This window comes from Salvia hispanica, chromosome 1, assembly GCF_029641045.1.
Source record: "Salvia hispanica isolate PSC_SH4W2 chromosome 1, Shi_PSC_v1, whole genome shotgun sequence".
Classification (NCBI taxonomy): domain Eukaryota; kingdom Viridiplantae; phylum Streptophyta; class Magnoliopsida; order Lamiales; family Lamiaceae; genus Salvia; species Salvia hispanica.
This window is the reverse complement of record NC_142692.1, coordinates 61,119,881-61,132,521: the sequence shown is the minus strand read 5'-3', so window position 1 is coordinate 61,132,521 and position 12,641 is coordinate 61,119,881. Positions and strand designations below refer to the sequence as shown.

Sequence of the window (12,641 nt, the reverse complement as noted above, 5' to 3'; positions counted from 1 at the left end):
TGTCTGATGTGATCGTCACCGGTATTCCATGTAATCGTATGATCTCTTGCACATAGATCTGAGCTAACTTGTCCGATCCGTAAGTGATACGAACTGGTACAAAGTGGGCGCTCTTGGTGAGGCGATCTATAATCACCCAAATAGCTGTATTTCCTCGTTGGGACTTTGGCAATCCTGTCACGAAATCCATTGCAACGTGCTCCCACTTCCACTCGGGAATTTCTAGGGGTTGTAATTTCCCATAGGGTCGTTGATGTAGAGCCTTCACTTGTTGACATGTTAGGCACCTTTCTACAAACGACGCTATGCTCCTCTTCATGCCATCCCACCAAAAATGCTTCTTCATATCTTGATACATTTTCGTACCTCCTGGGTGGGCGGTGTAGGGTGTCTCATGTGCTTCGCTCATGATCTCATTTCTGAGAGCCTCGTCATTGGGCACGCATAATCTCCCTTCAAAAGTGAGGGCGTTATCCGCTTCTTCGCGGTAATTCACCTCTTTTCCCGTCCTCACCTTAAGTCGAATTTTCTCAAATGCTTCATCACTCCTCTGAGCCTCAACAATTCTGGCTCTTAAGTCTGGCTCAATCACTAAAGTGGCGATTCTACTCTCCACCGTCTCTGGTGCTCTTACTACCTCCAATCGCATCTTAGCGAATTCCCGTATGAGTTCCTCACTTTGTGTAAGGAAGGTGGCCACTTGGGGTGTAGTTTTCCTGCTCAAGGCATCTGCCACTACATTCGCCTTGCCTGGGTGGTAATTTATACCACAGTCATAATCCTTGACTAATTCGAGCCATCTACGTTGTCGCATATTTAAATCCTTCTGCTCGAAAAAGTACTTAAGGCTCTTGTGGTCCGTGAAGATCTCACATCGAACTCCGTAGAGATGATGTCTCCAAATCTTCAGGGCATGTACTACTGCCGCTAGTTCCAAATCATGAGTAGGGTAGTTTAACTCGTGTGGCCTGAGTTGGCGTGACGCATAAGCAATCACCTTGCCATCCTGCATCAATACGCATCCAAGTCCGACCTTTGAAGCATCGGTGTACACTACATAGCCTGCTTCTGGCGCTGGCACGGCTAGGACTGGTGCGGTGGTCAACTTTTCTTTTAACAACTGGAAGCTTGCTTCGCACTCCGGCGTCCAATTGACCTTAGCTCCTTTCTTGAGCTGCTGAGTCAATGGTCTGGCTATTTTAGAAAATCCTTCAATGAACCTCCGATAATATCCAGCCAAACCTAAGAAACTTCGAATTTCACTCGGTGTGGTCGGTGACTGCCAACGTTGTACTGCCTCCACCTTTGCAGGGTCCACTCGGATCCCATCTGCGGTTACTATGTGTCCGAGGAAATTCACCTCGTTGAGCCAGAACTCACACTTGCTAAACTTAGCATAGAGTTTCTCGGCTCTCAACGTCTCTAAGGTGGTTCTCAGATGTTCCTCGTGTTCCTTCTCGTTCTTAGAGTAGATGAGTACATCATCTATAAAGACTAGGACAAACTTGTCCAAGTATGGGTGAAACACGCGGTTCATTAAGTCCATGAACACTGCCGGGGCATTTGTGAGCCCGAAAGGCATTACAGTGAATTCGTAGTGGCCGTATCTGGTGCGGAATGCTGTTTTGGGCACATCGTCATGTCGGACTTTCAATTGGTGATAGCCTGATCTCAAGTCCATTTTCGAGAATACACCAGCCCCTCGAAGTTGGTCGAACAGATCATCAATCCTCGGTAGAGGGTATTTGTTCTTGAGCGTCAGCTTGTTCAACTCTCGGTAGTCGATACACATTCTCAGTGTTCCGTCCTTCTTCTTCACGAAGAGCACTGGTGCGCCCCATGGTGACACACTGGGTCGGATGAAGCCTAGGTCTAGCAGTTCCTGTAACTGTATCTTGAGTTCTTCTAACTCCTTAGGCGCCATTCTGTATGGTGCCTTAGATACTGGGGCCGATCCTGGTTCGAGATCGATTGTGAATTCTAATTGCCTGTCTGGCGGCAATCCCGGTAGTGCGTCTGGGAAGACATCTGGGAATTCTCGTACCACTGCTACATCTTCAATCTTACGGTCCTCTTTCTCTTCTCCATTCAGGTAAACGAGGTATGCAGGGTATCCTTTCCTTATCATAGTGGTTGCTTGTAGTGCAGAAATTATGGACTTTCGTCGCCTCATGGAGATTCCGTGGAAGATTGTGGGTTCCCTTCCTGGGTATTGCAGCGAGATCTGCCTTTCCTTACAAAGAATGGTAGCGTAGTTTTCGGCTAACCAATCCATTCCCAATATGATGTCGACGCTCCACATCAACATCACATGCAAATTGTGAGCCACTAACCTAAGGTTTCCCATATTGAATTCTACGTTTGAGCAAGTTCGTGTGATGTCTATAAGGCCTCCTACGGGTGAGGACACCCTCATCTTATGTTTTACTTCGTCAGTAGGCAGTTCTAAGGTATCCACACAAGGTGCTGATATGAACGAGTGTGATGCACCAGTATCAAACAAAATGGCTATAGGTATGTTGAGGAGAGTTCCCATACCTGCCAGATTGCCCTGCTCTTGGTTCCCTGGCTCCGTCTTAGGCTGCCTCTGTCTCAGTGCAAAAGCTCTGGGCTGAGTGGGAAGCCTCTGCCGTAACTGCCGCTGGTGTTGCGGAGCTTGGGGTAGGGCCGCTTTTCCTTTCGGCTCAGCTTGAAGTGCCCGCAGTTGTGGACGCTGCCCTTGATAGTTCTGTCTCCCTCTGACTCCAGCGTTCCTATCCGGGCATTCTCTGGAGAAGTGTCCACCCTTGCCACAGTAGAAGCACCTATCAGTCCCAGCTTTGCACTCCCCATGATGATTCTTTGAGCACTTAGCACAGGGAGGGGCTCTAGGTCGGTACTCCATCATCTGATTTGGAGCAATTTGCCTTCCACCGTTCTGCGGTGGCTTCAGAGCAAGTTGTGATCTCTTAGTTTCATTTGGAGTACGATCTCCATCCCACTTTCTTTTCTCTCGGAAGTTGTGCTGTTGTTGAGGTGGTGTTGTGGCAACAGGCACAATAGACTTTTCTTTGGGCATAGCAGCCTCGATATCCAAAGCTCGACTTAGTGATTCAGGGTATGACAACCCTCCAAGGCTTGCCAAGGCCATCTTTATTTCGTACCTCAGACCGGCACAAAACTTCTCAGCCATCTTCTCATCAGTATCGACTTGGTCAGGCGCATAGCGAGACATGTCGCAGAACATTCTGTCATACTCAGTAACGGACATCCGCCCTTGTTTCAGATTATAAAATTCCACTTCCTTAGCCTTACGGTAACTCTTCGGGATGTACTTGTCATACATTCCAGTTTTGAACTCATCCCAAGTCATCTGAGCCAGTTGTTCCGGGGTCAAAATTTTCTTTCGTGCCTCCCACCAGAAATCAGCTGATCCTGTCAGTTGGAAGGTCACACAAGTCAAGCGTTCCTGATCGTTGCAGTGCAGGAAGTTGAAGATACGTTCCATGGCGCGTATCCAGTTTTCAGCCACAACTGGGTCCCCTAAACCATTGAAAACCGGAGGGTTTTGTCTCAGAAAAAGTTCCTCTACTCGCCGCTCCTGTGGAGGTGGAGGCGGCGGAGGAGGTGGTGGGGTCATCCCTCTTCCCGCTCCATTTCCTCGTGGTACATTTTGTGGCACCTCGCCATTCCTTCTTGGCCGTCCGGCACGTCTCCTTGGTGGCATTCTGTTCTAAGGATAACAAGGTTAACATGGATTTATACTCGTCGAAAGTCATGATCGCAAGCATTAGGTTCATTAAATGCACCATTTTCTTGAACACAAGGAGCAATAATATCAAGGGCAAGTAACGTAGCCAAGAAACATCACATGTCATAATCGAAGAAAATTGCCTCTAGCGAGGACTTACAATCTGATACATGTGAGGGCAATCAGGAAAATAAGAAACTCCTAAAAGGTTCGATACATGGAAAGGGAAAACATGATGCTAAGCTACTACGATAAACACGCCTGAGGCCTGCTCAATCAGTCCTGCTCAGAGTCGCTGCTGATCCACATCGGGTCGCCATGACTAGTCCCCTGATGGGACGTCTCGATCGGAGGCACCGGCTCCTCGGGGTGCTCCGGCACTGCCACCGGCTCTGATGGCCCCGGGGCTGCCACTGGTGCAAAGGGAATATCGGTCCCGGCGGCCAACTCTCTGCGCATACGCCAAATGCGATGATACAGTTCGCTGAAAGAAGTCAAATCTATCGGTTGCTGGGACAACCGTAACGTCTCCGGGTGGGGCTCCACTGGGGGTGGAGGTATCTCTGGTGGTGGTCCGGCTGGTGGTGGGGGAATGAACTCCAACTCCAAATCAGCGAGGCCGCCAACCTGTGGCTCCTCCTCAGCGGAACCATCCTCCTGCATCTCGCCCCACTCCAAAACTTCCTCGGGCTCCTCATCCGAGTCCTCTCCCTCGGAGTCCTCCTCACTGACCTCATCGTCGTGTACGCCCTCCTCCTCTGGGTTCTCGTCGTCATCCTCATCCGCCGTGCTGCTCCCCATAGACTCGGTCTCATCACTCGAGTCGGGCGTAACCTCTACTCGGCCCCTCTCGTGGGCGGGAGCTCGAGACGACTGCCCCTCCTCGAATACTCCGCCTGCACCCCGCATGAGGGCCAAGGGTGGCAACCTGCGGAATCCCTCGCTTCCGGGCGCCTGCGTCCCTGGTGGGGGCCCATCACCGAAGTGGAAGCACCCTGCGGAGACTGCGCTAAGAAAACCGGGCATATCCCCAATAGGCTCATATGTGGGAGGCGGGGACGACGTGTACAACTCGGCAGTGGCCGTCATCCAACTCTGCCACTCCTCAGGAAACAGACCGACGAGCCTCATGATACCCTCGTAGGGCTTCACCCCGTGACAGTTGGCCTCCTCCCATAACTTTGCGTAGTGAGCTACGAACTCTGCCAGCGTATCCCCATGGCAGCGGCGGTAGGACCGGTAGTAGCGAATCACTGCCTCGGAATCCGCGCCAGCTCGGAGCGGCCTACGATGGGTGTAGCGCTGTCGTGCCATCTGTACGAAAGAATGGGCTCTCAAAAACGCGAAAAAGAGAAAATAAAGTATAGAAGTAATATGTATAGTGAAATATATAGTACTAGCCGTCGTATCGATAAACCGTTAGGGTTTTCCCTGATAGGGGTAGATCGTATTAGTATTCGTTTTGAGTGACACGTGGGCCCTCATAATATTGGACGTTCGTAAAGGTCGTAATACAGTACGCCGTAGTTCGCATTTAAAGTTCTATATTTCAAGTAAAGTTAGGGGTTCGCCCTATCTTGCATTTTTCCGTTGATTTCATCGCTCTTGGAAGCGGTGCAAGAGTTGTCATTCACGACTATTCGTTCATAGATACTCTAGCCTAATGTACCTCCTTAGGCGTTCTAGGTTTGCATGCATAGTCCCAGATGTGAGTTATCAACACTATCACCATAAGTCCAAGATCACATAGCTGGTCATGCATAGCACATTACACTTAGTGTTCAAAAGCACTCACAATGTTTCATGAAAGACACATTTTCTTCAAAGAGATTGCATAGTTTTTCCATGACTTAAAACATTATTATCCCCTTTTTGAAAAAGACTTTTTCAAGAAACAAAAGGTATTTACCTCTTTTGCTGCGGTTGAACGTGACGAGTCGAGGTGTTGGGTCCTTTAACTTTCTATTTAAGTCATGTTCTAGCCTAGTGCTATCATTCTAGACTAAGGCTTGAAGGAAGGTTCTTGGGTCCAGAGCGAAAGAACGGTGCTCTGATACCACTCTGTCACGACCACAAACTTCCTAATGATAGTGACTGCATCTAAACGTGATTCAATAGTACCTTAGAGTCAAGGGATGAAAAAAAATCATGATTTAAAAGAAGAAGCCTAGGACAAAAGTCCCGCAGGTGAAAGTGAAATGGGACAACATAAAGTCAGAGTGCGGTCTAGGTTCACAATCCTTCTAACATAGAATCCTATTACAGCGGAAACGTCCAAGACAAGGCAGTATGTATGGAGACATACTACCCTGGGCTACCTATTGACTTATGCGAGGATTCATGCCCAACACCATCGCCTGCCCGTCCACGTTCAACCTGCACATTTGAAAATAACATGCAGGGCTGAGTATTTGATATACTCAGTGAGCACATTGCCAAAAACAGTTTTGATTTTAATTGTCAAGCCACAGTTGAGAGATCACGGGGTTTTTATTTAAAAGGCCCGAGTCTCTAAATACTTTTCCTTTCATAAGAATTTTGATTGCGCAATCACGTAACATAGATATACCATATCTGAACCTTGTGTGAACCGGGAATGTGGCCACATTCCACGACGGTCACTGGACCGGCCAACCCCTTTTGTTAGCTCACGGTCCCCTTATGTGTACACTAGTCCGAGTAGGGTTTGCGGCCCTACTGGGACCCGAATTCGATTTAACTTGAATTGGCATAGCCAAGCAGATAGGTAATCATAAAACAAAACATGGCATGACAACATACTTGAGCAAAATTTCACATTTTCATACTAGAAACACGTTTTAAAAGAATGCTCACCTCAAAAGCTAAAGCTCCTTCCGGAAATTTCCTTAACTTGGTTTTAGATGACGTTCGAAGACGTCCCTTTAGGAAATAAAAAGATACTTAATTAGATTTTGAGATATCCATTAAGCTTAGACATGAATGCATCCTCAGTGCGTGATCATTTTATTCTTTCTCTAAATTTTCTAGAAGAGTTCTAAAATTCTTGAGTATTAATTAAATCAGCAGATCTGATTTAATTAAATTGGGAAAATTATTCGCTTAGCTAGAGGGTGCTACCTCCTATGCTATTTATTCAAGTATTAAAAATTTGGCTCGAGGTCTATTCATCGTTAGCGTATCGTAATTTCTTAAAATTAATCATTTGAGCACTCTTGCTAATTTCCGGAAAAATTAGACTTATCTTCGTGGAATTAATTTGCGGGCTATTAATTATTAAGTCCATAATATAGTAAGGCCCATGATTTAATTAGATTCCTCACACCTACTTTAATTTAATTAGTGACCCAAATTAATACCTTCATCACCAGCCCAACACAAAATAAAATTTAGGAGGCCCAACATCTAAAAAGAAAACCCAAATGCTAGAATTAAAGAGGCCCAAATACTACTCTCCCTTCCTTCAATCCATCGGCCTCTCTCTCATCCCTCATCTTCCCCAAATCAACACTAGCCCTAATCCAACCTCCCTCATCTCTCTCGGTGGTATCGCCGCCTCACCCGGTCGCCGCCATCTCGTCGTCAACGCCGCCACCCGCCGCCGCCACCTTGCGGCTGCCGCTCGTCGCTGGTGTCGCACCGTCGGAGAAGGAGAGGGAGCATCGCCTCTCTCTCTCTCTCTGTGCACCCACAGCTCCGCTCCGCCAGCGCCGCCGGCCCTCCGTCGAGCTGCGTTTCCCCTCATCGCTATCGCAGCCATCATCGTCTGGATGCGCCGCCGAGGCAGCCACAGCCACGGCGATTCGACGCTGGGATCGGGCTCTGCAAATGGCCATCCTGCCGTTGCTTGGTGTACGCGATACCGTCTTCACCTCGGAAGCTGGAGCTTGCCGTGGAGTCCCCGCGGCTGCCCTCATGGCCTCGCCGTCGCCGGCGGTCTCCGAGGATCCCTTCGGCCCTAAAGCTACGTTCTTATACTCCCTTCTATGTATTTTGTTGAGATTTGGACAGTAGTTATGTTGGTGGCCTTTTTTTTTATTATTGTGACTTGAGTTTGTGAGTTTTGAGCTAATGTTTAGCTCACTGCAATGAGCTTGATCTTTAGGCTAAAGTATTGATCTTGAAATGGTTATAAAGTGCCACTGTGGTGGGGCTTTTAACATTTGAAGGCAGTTGCAACAACATGTGAGTTTCTATGCTGTGAAAACTACTTAAGCTGTTGCTTTTTGATGTAAAGGCAGTAGCTTATTGCTTCTGGTTCTAGTGTTTCTACATGATGACATGAAAGATTGATTAAGAAAAAGGATGGGGGTGTATTACCTCTTGAAACCCCAGCTGCTTGAATTTTCAGCTCTTAGAACTCAAGCTCTCCTACTCTCAATCTTGTTATGTTGCTGGAAGTTTGAAGTATGCGGAAGGGAGTTCATAAGTGTGGTGGAGGGGCTTTTTATAGGCTGATTTTGTGTACCTTAGGGGAAATTAAATGGGCTGTCAAAGCTCTTTGTTCTCATGCTGCAGATGGCACCTTTAATTCATTTCATTTGTCTCTTTCTTGAAGCCTAAGTACTACCTTCATTAGGTTATTTGTTTGATGTGCAGGGGAGCAGGTGGCTGCTCGGGTTGGACTGAATTGGTGCAGCTGGAGGGCGACGGTTTGGGTTAGTTGAATGGCAAGGAGTCGGTCAAGGATAAGTTGCCACTCCAAATGAGGCAAGCCTCCAATTTTTTTTTGGCAGCATTGAGAGGTAAACTCTACTTGTTTTATCTCAGTTTGTCCCTCCTTAATTTATTGTTTAGTACACAGATTTTGCAGCCTTGTACTCCTTAGTTTTAAGAACCTTTGTTTTCTCATTGCAGCTCTCGGTTGAGGTGGGGAGGTGCAGGAGTATGCTTGCTATTTTTAGTACAACTTGTGTTCACTTTTGCAAGGTATTGTTGTCTCATTTCCTAGAATTTCCTCTTACTTGGCAGATTTCCACATTTGTTATATGAGGTTTTGTTAACTTTTGTCATTGTCTCAATTTCCTTTCGGGTAGAGCAAGACTTGGCTGCTGTATTGCTCCCGGCCCAGCCCGCTATCCTCGGCCTGACGGGCTTCTCGGGAACGGGCCGTGGTTCGGGCCTACAGGAAGAAAACCGAAGGGCTTGTTTGAAGGCTCACATCCCGATCTTTTACTTCATGTAACTCATTGGAAAGCTAGTTTGATAGTTTGTGTATGTAGAAGGATATTCGAACTTCTTTAGTCCGAAGTGTATCTTTAGTCTGTTCTAATTTGCTCGCTCATCCTTTTTTTTTTTATTTCTATCATCTTGTAACGAAAATGATAAAAGAAAGAATTAGCTTCAATAAAGGCTCGCGTTCCATTTATTTAAAATAAAGGAGGGGACGTTACTTCTCTAGTTCCACATTACTATATTGAACACAAATAATTATAAACTGGCGCGGGTATTACACGTTCCAACTCATCGGTTTGCTGAGATCTCTTCGTGAAACAAGCAAACAGATGTAACCTTTACATACCACCCGCCGAACGATCCACTGTCAATGCACGAAGGGCTAGAGACACTCCAACGGGACGCTGACTCTTCTGGGTGCAAACCCATCGACCTACTGGAACGTGACAGAGGGATTTGCCCTGATTTCTTGTCTTTTCAGATCTCATTCCAACTATAAAGACACTCAAAGTTTGTTTTCTATTTATACTAGTATCAACCTTGTGCGTTGCACGGCTTATTGATTTTTCTTCATATTAACTTTATATTGTAAAATAATTTTGTGAAAAGATAAATATTATTGTACGAAATTTAATATTGCCAATTCGAATTGAAGGATGATATAAAATCGGCCTATTTCCGGCATCATATCCATAGTCAGCGCATGCGTCATAGTCAGCAGTTCCAGCTCCGTGTCAAGGTCATGTGACTTGGACAAAAACAAACGAAGTGGCTTAGAAAAATCTTTTTTGTCGATAACCTCAGACCAATCAATCGAATATTGATTAATACATAATTGATCGAATACTATTTGAAAATGGCTCTTTAGCTCAGAAACGAAATGTTCATCCTTGTTTCTCCCTTATGGAGTCATGCCAATTTCAACAAATACACCATTTACATCCTTGTTTCTATAAGATTTTTTGCTAGTAGTTGGTTCTTACACTCACTGTTAATGTAGCATCTTCCGTCTCAGTTTCACTCACTCTTTATATTAGTCACAACAGCCCCTTGTCCTTCCTCGCTCACCGAACTTTTGATGACTCAGAAGTATGTTAGGATGTAGATCATCGAGGAAGGTAAATTCCATCGTTTCTTTTTTTTTTTTTGTCTATGGTAAGATCACATATTAGGAACATAATAATCACACAAAGAACTCTTTATATTAGTCACAACAACCCCTTGTCCTTCCTCTCTCACCGAACTTTTGATGACTCATAAGTATGTTAGGATGTAGATCATCGAGGAAGATAAATTCCATCGTTTCTGTTTTCTTTTTTCTATGGTAAGTGCTTAAAATAGATGATCATAGAAAATTCAATGATAAAACAAAGAAAATGCAATGAGAAAGTGAAATATAAACTAGAAATGATACCATAACATACCTTTAAATATATGAAATTTTGCCAATTTGGGGAAGTTAATTACCATGGGAGGAAGTAATTATAATGTAAGATGTGTGAATATTTGGTGTGTGAATATTTGGAGTAATGAGATGAGTATAGGGCATATATATACTGAGAAATTGGTTGCAAAATTTGAGGAGTGGAATCGCATAAAGAGAACCAAAATTAGGGAAAGTTTGGATACCTTAATTCTCTGTTTATAACGGTTAGATTTGTGGGTAAGCATTATTAATCAAGGAAACGAAGCCTGAGCAATCAGTTATAAACGATGAGTTAGACTCCACCAAAATAGATTCTAGTAAGCAAATACTGTCCTCATGTTTTTGATCTGCAGTGTTCCTTTCATTGGTAACGTGATTGCGTTGTTTCGTTTCTTGTTAGGGAGAAGAAAAGAAACACGGAGTGAGAAGAACATTAGCTTGAATATTCTTCAGAAGTACTTGTCCGGAGCCTCAAAGATGCTGCAAGTAGTTTTGGTGGTGAGTGATTGTTTTTCTTTTGGGTATCAACTATCAATTGATATAATTGTTGCATAATTATAGCGAGTAGAGAAATTGTCAAATACAATTTCCATACTTGGAAAGTATTGATCAAACCTTACATGTTTTTGTCCTAAATCTTTGAAGTCTGACTTACGACTTTCAAAAGGATATGCAGGCAACATGGATGCTCAGTTTCCGCAGAATAAAAAAGGTCGATCGGTCTTTGAAGAAGATACGAGGCATGCTTAAATCTGTTCCGAGTATAGATCTACGTTGTGGTAGAAATCTTTTGCTGACCGGACGAACTAATTTGTTCAAACAATCAAATGTCATTGTCCAAACCTCAGCTGCTTGTGAGGTCATTGATGTCGAAAGGGAAGAAGAATGTCTTCTAGATATGGAAGATGTATCGAACCACGACGTTTGTGATGGATCCAAGTTGGCTGCATCAGACATGGGTTGAATCTGTTGGAATCGTGGTCCGGTCAATGCAATTTGACGGATCATTCAAGTGACGAAATATTTAATTTTGATAAAATTAAATAATTTAAAATCGATCTACGCTCCGAGTAGATGATTATGGTATATTCATTTTCTCTAAATCGATTCCCGGTGAGTGAGAAATAATATATCAAAGAATGTCACGATATATGAAGATATATAATTAATTAATTAATTTTGGACGCGTAGATAAAACAATGTGGCAATTGAGCATAGAGAGAAAGCTTCGTAGAATGCATGCACATTGATCGGGTTGTCCAGATACATTTCTGGAATGAACAACTACGTGAGAGGTGTCTAGATACATCCATCCAGGTTCATCCTCCATGGTTGACGTTTGTAACGTCTGTAACGGCTAGTAACCTCCGGCGGTTACAATCTAGCCATCATGACACTCATTATGAGTGTTGACTCCATCAATTCAAATGAGTGGGCTTGGCCTATAAATAGGCATGCATACTCTTGCATTCTCTACACCATTTACAAGCATTCTAGAAGGCATAAGCTCTCTCCCTCTCTTGCATTGTTCTTCTGTCGAAGCTCTGCCCTCTCCTCCATCCAGTTCGTCGGAGCTCTGCTGATAGCGGTTCTACTTCACGTAGCCGTTTTATCTTTGGGGACGAAACGCCAATCCGAAGAGCACTACCGGGGCGTAACTCGTCTTGCGGAAAGAGGACTCCTCGACTCGGCTAACAACTGTTCACGGTTTATTTGTTTCGATTTCAATATTGTAATTTCATTTCAGTTTTCCATTTACATTCCTTCTTTGGGTTGTATTATGCCCGGCTAGTGTTTATCTCTTGTAATCCAGAAACCAACAATCGCAAGACGAGATACGACTTGCCTTTGAAGGGATTTGGACCTATAACCTGAAACTAAAACTTTCGAAACTTTAAACACCTTTGCTTGGAGATGTCGACTGAATCCAATACTGCTGCTGCCACCACTCCGGCCACCACCGCCGCCATCATTTCCTCCACTATGGCATCCACCACGATTGTAACAGCCCGGATTTCTAGGGTATAATAAATACGGCGACTGCTACCAAGGCGGACTTAAAAGCAATAAGAACATAGGCTAGGGTTTCATTTAAAGAGATTTGGCCAAGGTATTAAACGAACTATCAAAGAAATAAGTCAACGGTTTAACCAAGAAAATCAATGAAGAATATATACCATAAACTATGATCAAAAGTCAAGGGTTTGACATAAATTCAACAAAAGCACAATATGTCTCGATCTTCTAATTCAAAAGGAATAAGTTCAAAACAACCAAATGATACTAATAAGTTTCAAAAAAATTCAGCGGAAGCAACCAAAAGAAAGTGAA

The 12,641-nt window shown here is 44.6% G+C and overlaps 2 long non-coding RNA genes across 3 annotated transcripts; one reads left to right on the top strand and one right to left on the bottom strand.

The window, feature by feature from the left end:
* Positions 1-5,866: 5,866 nt before the first annotated feature.
* On the bottom strand, positions 5,867-6,604 carry LOC148934310 (uncharacterized). Its single transcript, XR_016134670.1, has 2 exons — positions 6,566-6,604; positions 5,867-6,106 (listed from the first exon to the last, which is right to left on the bottom strand). It is a non-coding gene; the product is annotated as an uncharacterized LOC148934310 (long non-coding RNA).
* Positions 6,605-7,205: 601 nt separating this feature from the next.
* On the top strand, positions 7,206-8,981 carry LOC148934309 (uncharacterized). Of its 2 annotated transcripts, XR_016134428.1 has the most exons (4): positions 7,206-7,894; positions 8,309-8,454; positions 8,567-8,638; positions 8,746-8,981. It is a non-coding gene; the product is annotated as an uncharacterized LOC148934309 (long non-coding RNA). The 2 variants fall into 2 exon arrangements; XR_016134427.1 differs by lacking the exon at positions 7,206-7,894 and having other exon boundaries at positions 7,939-8,454.
* The last annotated feature ends 3,660 nt before the right edge of the window (positions 8,982-12,641 follow it).